This window comes from Petromyzon marinus, chromosome 17 (assembly GCF_048934315.1).
Source record: "Petromyzon marinus isolate PM22_M1 ecotype Great Lakes invasive population chromosome 17, UKy_Petmar_22M1.pri1.0, whole genome shotgun sequence".
NCBI lineage: Eukaryota > Metazoa > Chordata > Hyperoartia > Petromyzontiformes > Petromyzontidae > Petromyzon > Petromyzon marinus.
The window spans coordinates 604,487-614,035 of NC_133683.1; the positions used below are offsets into that span (position 1 = coordinate 604,487).

The 9,549-nt window shown below is 47.9% G+C and overlaps 1 long non-coding RNA gene across 1 annotated transcript; it reads right to left on the reverse strand.

Annotated features, from left to right (window-relative positions):
• Positions 1-2,047: 2,047 nt before the first annotated feature.
• On the reverse strand, positions 2,048-9,092 carry LOC142924807 (uncharacterized). Its single transcript, XR_012941875.1, has 4 exons — positions 7,427-9,092; positions 3,785-5,278; positions 3,043-3,178; positions 2,048-2,648 (listed from the first exon to the last, which is right to left on the reverse strand). It is a non-coding gene; the product is annotated as an uncharacterized LOC142924807 (long non-coding RNA).
• Between the last annotated feature and the right edge of the window lie 457 nt (positions 9,093-9,549).

The window sequence follows — 9,549 nt, forward strand, 5'->3', positions numbered from 1 at the left end:
TGCTACACCGAAACACTCTGCTGCACCAAACTCCCTGGTACAGCTAAACACTGGCACGATTGCGCTCAAATACACACAAACTCTCGCTCGGCCAGTTGGTACACAGGTTGTCAGTTGTGGGGGATGCGGGCCCCCGGCTCCCCCCCCCGGGGGAGGGCTGATCTCGGGAGGGCTGCGGGCTCCGGACTCCTCGCTCGAGTGAGAGCAGCCGCTACTCGACTCCTCGCTCGCGGTGAGAGGGCTGCCGCTCTCCGGCTCCTCTCCTCGCGCCGCAGCCCCTCGGGTCCGCGGGTCCTGTTTGTGGGGCATAGCTCGGGGCTGGCACGTGGCTGCCTGGAATCAATCCGTCGCTTCTCAGCCACTCAAACGCGACGTCTCCGCTCACACAACCCCGCGCACCACTCACACGAACTGAACGGGGGGTCAGGGGTCAGAGGGCAATGACGTCCTTCGCACACGCGTTGCCGCCGATGCCGGGCAATGGAGATTGTTTAAAGGGCTGCGGGGCGGGGATTTGGAGTCAGTTTTAGAGCGACACACCAATCGCACGTGCGGGACGGGGGGGTCGGGGGTTAGAGGGCAGGGACGTCACTCATACACGCATAGTCGATTGGGGGGCTGTATTGGAGATTATTTAAAGGCTGTGGGGGCGGATATTCGGGATTGGTGTTAGTCCGCAGTCACGAAAGCTTTAAATCGAAATTTATGTTAAGTGTAATGTGTTGGTGTTAATAAATAGTGTTGCCTCCCAAGAAGTTGTGTGCGCCTATCTCAGCCCATTACATATAAGTGTAGACATGATTATGTAATTCTTGTGTTCATACAAGTGTAGTGACACAGCGCTGACTGCTGTCCAGCAGCGGCAACTGCAGTGGAAAGTTTGCACACACGCCGTTGAGCATATATACGGGTATGCCGGCCGGGCAGAGGAATTGGGGCAAGGGTCATGGAAGACCTCATAGGGAAGCCTCTGGAACCCTCTGGTCGGTTCGAGAAGGGAGGCGTGGATAGGGCAGAGCCAAGCCGCGCCGAGTAGAATATAGAATATAATATAAGCAGCGGAGAGCGAGAGCTCCGGGCTGCCGGTTCTGGGAGTGGACTCGTCTCGTCGTCGCTGTCGTTGCCACCGCATTCGCCCAATCATTGCGTGGCCAGACAGTAGCTGGCCTTCTCGGTCGACGCCGTCGGTGCAACACGGACAGGGTCGTGTCTAGGCCGGGCTCTATGGCAACGTGGTCGAGTGAGGCCGGAGTTGGTGTGAACAAGATAATAAAGAGACGGTGTCTCCTGCAACTACCTCGTCTTCGACAGTGTGTGCGACACACACCACACGTCGGAAGGAGAACACTTCACAAGTATAAATGCTGCCTGTCAGTCGAGTCAAATTTGCTCTAATTTATTTTGGTGACCTAAGACAGGAGAAGCAAAATGCACTTCTTCAGGAAGTGATATTTTTTTCATAATGCAGAGGCTGTGCCTGATACACATCTTTCATGTGTTGTTTGGCAACCCTGGTGCCCAGTAAACGCCATATGGCCAGATCTTTGCATTGAATTCCAAGTATTAATTCCTCCATACTTGTGCACAGTTGAGTTTTTATTCCATTCCCTTCATGAACCATGTCTTTGAACTTTACATCATAGTAAGATAGTACATGCCGATGAATAATTAATAGATGCTTGTAAACATCTATCCCCAACCATCTGCCTGTGTTTGGCCTAAAACCCAATCACCCAGAATGCCCAAATTCACCTTACATACTCTAGGAATGTAAGCAGGTTAATGCTTGTATATCCATCACAATCATCACCCCCAAATGTGAAGACATGTCACGAGACTCGCTGACTTTTCTTAAAATACTTGAGAAATACAAATCATAGCTGAATATTTTCAATTCCATGTGTATAAGCCTTTGTCTCAGATTTATTGTAAAATAAATATACATGTACAATATAAACATTCAAATATCAGAAAATATTTAATGTATGTTGAATTTCTTTCACACTGTACATAACCAACCATGCTAAACAAGACATGATAAAAACAATCCAAGTCATGGGTTGCATACAATATGCAACTTTGGTTTATTGATTACAAGTTACATAAAAGGTTCTGAAATTTTACAATACAGGTATAGTGCAATCTAAATAAGCAAATGTACTTTTACAGTGATTTCCCAAATGTTTATAACTACACAAATACTAGCATGTATGTTCCCAATAAAGTAGTCTCCTTCCAAAATGGATAAAACCAAAATAAGTTTAGTTGTGCTCACAATATTTTTCACATATCCGTTCTCTTTCAAGTGACATTTGAGTCTGCATGGATTTGCTGTGCAAAATACTGCTGCAACCATTCACTAACTCCAACCCTGAACGAACTTCATCACATTTTTCCAATACTTTGTTGTGGCACTTCCATTAACAGGGCAATTACTGTGCCCCATGGGCCCCACAAGTTCACAAGTAATTGCGATTCACACCACAGCACCTGAAGTACCATTGATGTTTAACAACCATGAATTAGCAGGACCAAGCGAACGTATCCTTCTGAGTACAAACCTCGACCACCGCCTTAAAATGCAGCCATCCTTGTTCTCCTTGATGGTGTCAACCAGCTCTTTCAGACGCGACAGGTGGTACACGGCCCTGAGAAGAGACACGATTGAGAGAAAATTACTTGGTTGACTTATTATCATGGTGGAAGCCAGAAAAATCTCACCAAGTCTCAGGCGGGTTTGGCAGTGATATTTTGCAAATTTCATCAGCGAGTGGTATGTGAGAGGAAATCGGAGAACCCGGTGAAAACAGAGGGAGTAAAATGCAAAACTCCGGATATAGATTCAAGATTCCATTGCTGTATTACTAACTCCTGGTTACCTAGCAGCCAAAATCTATAATATATGCTATTACCAAATAGTCTCCCATCCAAGTAATAACAAGGCTTACCTGCTTAGCTTATAACATTCATAATCTGACATCATACTTAGAGGCGGTGCAGCCTCTATGCTGTGCGTGAGTGTGAATATAAAGATAAATTCACAATGGCGTGGAGGGGTTTTCCCAGGGACGATCAGCCCCTAGGAAGACGTCCGTGTTGAAGCTGCCCGGGGAGGGGGCCTCCAAGCCGGGGGATTCCAACTCCATGCGCGCCCTGCTCAGCAGCTCCTCCAATGAGGCTGTGCATCAAGAATCACGCATCGCACGTCACAACCACATGGGTGGCCGCTCAGTCGTCTCTGTGAGAAAAGACTGAATATGTACCTGAAAACATATGAAATGTCATCTGCTATATACAGACTATATATATACACACACACACCTAGGGATCTAAGGTCCTCTGACACGGGCTCCTCGTTGGCTACATTCGTAAGGCCGGAGATGTCCAAATCTTTGAGCCACTCTGGGTACTTTGGTCTGCTTTGCGGGCTCTGAGCGGCACCTGCTCTCTTCGTGCTAGTATCCGTCTCGTGGCTGCTGGTCTGGGAGTCCACATCGCAGTCACGCAGCCAGGCCGGGTACCTGAGCTCAGGAATGCTCGTGATCCCCGACACATCCAGCTCATCCTTTTGGCTTGTCAACCACCTGGGATAGGTACTTGTCGCACAGCCGCCGTTCGGCAAGTGCTCACGCCTAGTTGCTTCACTGCTCCGTAAGTACAACAAAACATTCTTCTGGTTAGAAAAGAAATAATTTTTGGGCTTTGCCGACTCATTTAATGGCATCAGGGCCTTGTTGCTTCTCGCTGTTGAGCTCAACCGTTCAGTTGGCTTATTGCCCCTCACCAATGATGCGCCGAGGCTGTGCGCGGTGACCCCGAGAGATGACCGCTTGCCTCTGTGCGACACTGCCTTGCCTCTGTGCGACACTGCGAGGTCTCGGTGGGCGCCAGGCGAGCGGAACAAGGACTTGGAGGAACCGTCAACTGGCGCCTCTAGGAACTGGTCCGTGGTTAGACTGACCGTCGGGCTATAAGCCATGACCGCTGCAGCGCAGCAGTGAGGCTGCACGTGCCCGAGATGAGGTCCTCCACAGGCAGCATGCCACCTGCAATGTAAGACCCACAGACATTTTACTGGTACACAATGAATTTGCTCTCCCCTAGATTCCTTGACCCCTGAACGGCAATCCTGCAATGTTGCCTTACTTTGCACCATCAGTAACTAATGATGTTATACGTTTGTGGAGTTTGTGAGAATATGGGATAAATCAGTGCATGAGCTGTTATTGTTTAAACTTCAGATGTGTCCAGTCTAGGATCTGCAAATTTTGACACAAAGGTTGGAGGATCACTTAGATTTCACAAACTTTACAAACTCGATAATCAGTGAAGTTGCTGGAAGATGACAGGAGAAAGAAATGCATGCTCCGACCTATCTGTTCAGACCTATGCTATCCTCTCATATGCGTGTGCTTACTGTGGATAGTTTTCTCTGACATAAAATGAACTCATTAATGGAATTTGCCAAGCATCCCAGTGTGGGATTCTCACGAAAATGTATCTTTAGACCTTATTAAGGGTTTTTTTTCTAGGGGAATTGCATTACATTCATGATAGCATAGCATAATTGACAAGCACCCAGTACAAGCAAATAAATGGGGTTCTCCTCTCCAATTATCCCCCTCCAGTCAACTAGCTTCGATACCTTATGAGACCTCCTTTGCCAGTAACAAGATATAGTAATAGGTTTTTACCCTTTTATCTGGCACAACAACTGACACCTTTATACAAGGGATCATGTTTGCGATAACCACAACGCAAGTAGTCAAAATGCAAACAAGAAGACGCTAAGAATAAGAAGACGCCTTTTTGCATCTTCTGGTCCAACACCAGTGGAGACTGGGATCTCAGAAAAGCCATCTCGGGTATGGACCAATCAAATTCAAGGACAGTGCATATTATCAGAGTTGTCTTTTTTGTTTGCATTTTGACTACTTGTGTTGTGGTTACTGCAAACATGATCCCTTGTATAAAGGTGTCAGTTTTTGTGCCAGATAAAAGGGTAAAAACCTATTACTATAGCTTCAATACCATTGCACCGCGTGCACACTCGATAGCCACTCGAGTGCAAGCACCACGGAGCGATTCCTCGCGTGGCGAGAGGCGCAACCCACCTTCATCCACACTGTGCATCCTCCTCTCCTCCGCGCGTCTCCGCTCCGCCATGCTGCGCGGCGCTGTGCTCTGCACGTATCCTGGGTGGCGGTGACGCACAGATTCCGCTCTGCTCAAAGTCCTCGATGTAGGCGTCCAGCGCACCGCTCGCCTACGAGCAGCACTGCTCTCCGCACACCACAGGGCTGCGCTAGCCCCCGCTTCCGGTCCGGAGCAGCGTGCTGCCCAGGCTGCCGCGAGGGCTTGTGTCCGTCACCGTGCTGTCGCCCGAAGGGCTGTTTGTCTCACCACCGTTGCAGTACATTGTGTACGATTTGGGATGCCTGGACCGGATGGGGCCAGGGAGAGGAATGGCTGTGGCTACAAGGTCACCACTGGTCCTGGTATGGGGGGCACCATGAGGAGCTGCTGTGTGCGGAAAGTGGGTCCGCTGTCGCAACGCGATCGCATGGGCCAGTGTCGACCACTTCGCGTTAGGTCTCTTAAGCTACTGTGGCTGTTGTCCTTTTTTCAACAAAAATTCCAGCCTTTCCCATGGTTTCCTTCATCACACCTGCAAGCTCTATGTACAATTGAAGTGTCATAAATGCACTACCTGCCTACTACTACATTATGAATGATATACATTTAAGAATTAGCTGGAGACAACTCCATGTTTAAAACACACTGTATTCAAAAGAGAAGGCTTAACATTTAACATTGGTTAACGTTTGGCATGCACACCTGCATATAAAAAAATTACCGTACTACTAATACAATGAATGCTAAATATTAAGTGGTATTACAGTAGTATGACTACTTATATTTATATATTATCGCACCTCCGAAGAGCACGGTTGGCTTTGTACGATGCGAAAGAGGTTCAACACACATACAGAATACAATACTTTCCGAGCACATTATGCGTACCGAACCTCCAAGTTCCTTACCCTACCCTGAATAAGAATGTGTGCGGAGTACAGCTCCTTTTTAAATCCATTGCTGGCTGACAGCTGTCCCATGCTATGCAGCTCCCAGGGGGAGGGGTTATTTACCATACTTCACCACGCTGGTCAGTGTGAGTTTGGTGATGGCAGGGGGCTATAGAAGTGCATTACAACCATGTACTGAATATTGCTGCACTGATGGCAGGGGGCTATAGAAGTGCATTACAACCACGTACTGAACATAGCTGCATTGGTGGCAGGGGGCTATAGAAGTTCATTACAACCACGTACTGAATATTGCTGCATGGATGGCAGGGGGCTATAGAAGTACATTACAACCACGTACTGAATATTGCTGCACTGGTGGCAGGGGGCTATAGAAGTTCATTACAACCACGTACTGAATATTGCTGAACTGGTGGCAGGGGGCTATAGAAGTGCATTACAACCACGTACTGAATATTGCTGCACTGATGGCAGGGGGCTATAGAAGTTCATTACAACCACGTACTGAATATTGCTGAACTGGTGGCAGGGGGCTATAGAAGTGCATTACAACCACGTACTGAATATTGCTGCACTGATGGCAGGGGGCTATAGAAGTACATTACAACCACGTACTGAAAATTGCTGCACTTGTGGCAGGGGGCTATAGAAGTACATTACAACCACGTACTGAATATTGCTGCACTGATGGCAGGGGGCTATAGAAGTACATTACAACCACGTGCTGAATATTGCTGCACTGGTGGCAGGGGGCTATAGAAGTTCATTACAACCACGTACTGAATATTGCTGCATTGATGGCAGGGGGCTATAGAAGTGCATTACAACCACGTACTGAATATTGCTGCACTGGTGGCAGGGGGCTATAGAAGTACATTACAACCACGTACTGAATATTGCTGCACTGGTGGCAGGGGGCTATAGAAGTGCATTACAACCACGTACTGAATATTGCTGCACTGATGCTCGCCACGTGAGAGCCACACAGCAGGACAATGCTATACTGTACAATATTGAAATGATTCTCCTACAAATACTAAACATTATTGTCTTAACAATCAATACTACTTTTAACATGAACAATAACTAATAAATGCACGCGTAGTAATCGCCGTGCTAACCCTTAGCGTGCAATGTGAGCAGAACTTGTGTTGTAAGTCGTACCCAGTCCATTACCGCGCCACACACTCCCATTAACAAACCAACGACATTTACTGAATGTCCTCCTCCTTTACACGGCACAACCAGACAACACTTTGCACACCGAAGTGTCCAAGCCGCGTGCTGAGTGAGGCAAACCCCATTCACTCTGCGCTCAGCGTTCAACAAAGTTGAACCTGGCTCGCCCTCACGCCTGCCCATCTCTCTCCGTCTCTCACCGGAGATTATTCCATTGATCGTCTTCGCCTTGCCGTCCAGAGATCCGTATGGATTATCCGTGAGGGTAGTTAAAGGTCGCGGTTATTCGGAGAAGTTTTTTTTATTAATTTTCCCGCCACAACCGCCGCGTCGCCAACGGCCGCTGAAGGCGATGTCCGAGACGCGCGGCCTGCGCATGCGCACTGAGGGTTGAGAGAAACCTGCGGGGAGGGGCAGCGGGGGGCGGGGAAGCCGCCGCCGTTGGCCACACCCACATTCTGGCCACGCCTATATTGAACCGACGTCACGGTGACATCATTCTGGGTCGGACTTTATCGTGGGCTGGCTGTGCACGCGAGGAGCTCCTGACTTCTGACTCTGAATTCGAGAAAAAATCAAAGATTCACGATGTCTACCTTCGTCGAGATAGGTAAAGTTTAACGTTAGTGTTAGAGATGTGTGTTTGTGTTAAATGTTGAGCCTGTGGACAAAACTGCTGGGGATGTGCCAGATGTCTCCATCTAACGTTAAGGAGGTTGGAGCCTGGATAGTGCATACCAGGTGTTACAGGCTACATGATGGGAAGCAGAAGGCATTCTAGTAAAATAGGTTTTTGTTTGTACGTTAATGCTCCTCCTTTTCCTTTACCAACCCATACTCACCGGCATGGTGAAGTATGTGCAAATAACCAACACGATTCGTGCGATCGTCAAGAGGCTCTCCAGCAGGGGATTGGCAGAAGGCCGTACAGGAGCAGTTTTGTGAAAAATCATTGATTCTTTCATAATGTACATCTATGATTTATTATTATTGTTCATGTGGGTAACCTCGGCGAGGGGGGAAGCAAGGTCGGGAAGAGCGGGGGATGGGGCCGCTTTTGACCACGCCCATATTTAGGTGACGTCACGCCCTTTTGCTGTGACGTCACTATAGCAGGGAGTTATCCTTGGCTGGCTGTGCATGAGGAGCTCCCGAGTTATAACTCACAAGATCTGAGATTAGACCAAAGATTCATGATGTCCACATTTGTTGAGATAGGTAAAGTGTAATGTTCGTGCTATGACGGGGCTTTGGGCCAGTTTTAAATATTGAGATCTCGTCAGTGTTTTAATCGGACGCTCAGCAGGGTTTGAGCCAGGATAGTGCATAACAGGTCTAAAAGTGTGGTGTCGGGCTACATGGTGGGCAGCAAAGGGCAGTCCATCAAAATTGGTTGTACTATACATACTATACGTCTTCACCAACCCACATTAACCAGAGTGGTGAAATGTGGATTTGAAGCTTTCGTGACTGCAAGGATCCATACTCTTTGGTCCCTTCACCTGATGAAGGCCACTTGTTTTGTGGCCGAAACGTCGTGATTGTTGTTCATTTTATTTATTTATTTTTCCCTACGTGACTTTACCGAATAGAACCAAAGAGTACATATGTTATCTCCCGTGCAATATGGTATCTCCCTCGCAAGATGTTATCTCCCGCACAAGATGTTATCTCCCTGACAAGATATTATCTCCCTCACAAGATGTTATCTCCCTGACACGATGTTATCTCCATGACAAGATATTATCTCCCTCGCAAGATGTTATCTCCCTCGCCTCGTATGCAGGAAGTCCGTGAGTTCGATCCAAATTGTGACGCCTGTAATATTTGGAGTTTGCGTGTCTCTCTGTCTTCTCGTGGCCGCGTGGATTATTCCCTGGGTTCTCCGGTTGTTCCTTTAACATTTAGAATCAACGTGCTTTCAGAGTTATTTGGCTGCTATAAATTTCCACGTGATGCGAATTATTTTCCACCTCGCTACCAAGCCGCGCCAGGGCAGTGCCGAGCCAGCCCCGTGTGGCTCTCAAGGCACCAAGTTATGTTTCCACTGCGGAACCCGAGCCGTGCCACGGACGTCACGTGTGACGAGCGCGTCGAGACGCATGTGGGTGGTGTAGTGCAGTAATTTTCTTTTTTTTTTTACTCGGGGGTACGCGGACCCCTGGGGGCTATGTGGCAATGCCCCAGGGTGTACGTGAGATAATGTATAAATATGTGAAATCATATCGGACATGAGTCATTGGTGAATAGTCATGTATGAATCGGACAATGTAAAGTAACTACGATACAATTTGTATCCACGTGGTAACCTGGAACGATATGA